Source organism: Penaeus monodon, chromosome 31, assembly GCF_015228065.2.
Source record: "Penaeus monodon isolate SGIC_2016 chromosome 31, NSTDA_Pmon_1, whole genome shotgun sequence".
NCBI lineage: Eukaryota > Metazoa > Arthropoda > Malacostraca > Decapoda > Penaeidae > Penaeus > Penaeus monodon.
Window position 1 is genome coordinate 15,759,434 of NC_051416.1, and position 891 is coordinate 15,760,324.

An 891-nucleotide genomic window follows, 5' to 3' on the forward strand; every position below is an offset into this window, starting at 1 on the left:
ACTAATTAAAATTTAATTTTGACAATGCTCATGCAATAACACATAACAAAAGAACGAGAATGAACAGTCTTGCCTCCCAATCTGTTCACATACTGGTGTTCTGCGACTTTGAACACATAACTCTTAAGGCTTTGCAATATTCATACGGCAATTTGCATGCAACGTTTGCAAATAAGGTATTCAAGAACCGTTTTGAGAAAATATCTTGAAGGAGAAGAAGATTAATGAAGGTAAAGAAGAAGGGAAAAGAGAAGGATAAGAAGAGAGATATAAAGGATGGAGGAGATGGAGAAGAGGAAGGAAGAAGGAGGAAGGAGGAAACAAGAAAGAGAGGAAAGAGAAGAAAATTGTAAATGCAGGGAAGAAGTTATTGGGAATAAAGAAAGGAGGAAAGAAAAGGAAAATTAGTAAAGAAAATCGGCAAAAGAGGACAGAAGATGATGATAAAGAATGAAAGAAGATAAAGAGTAGACAAATAAGAGGGATAAAAAGGAATGGAAGAATATGGAGAAAGAATGGAAGAAGAAAAGAGGAAGAGGAAGAAGGAACACAAAAGAGTGATAAAGAAAGATAAAGAAGGAATAGAAGGAGATGAAAAGAAGAGGAAGAAGGAATAGAGGAAGAAGGTGAAAGCCGAAAGATAGGAAAGAGAACACGACAAAAAAAAGTATATACATATCAGAAAGAGAAAAAAAATAAAGAAAAGGAATTGATTAAGAATAAGAAGGAGAAAAGGCAGAAAAAAGAAAAAAATAAGAAGAAATAAGTGGAAGAGAAACAGATAAAGAATAACGAAGGGGAATTAAAAGAAATAGAAGAAAATGATGTTGAAAAAAGCGAAGATTATACTGACGACACTGTAGAACATGTAAATGATGATTATGCGAATAC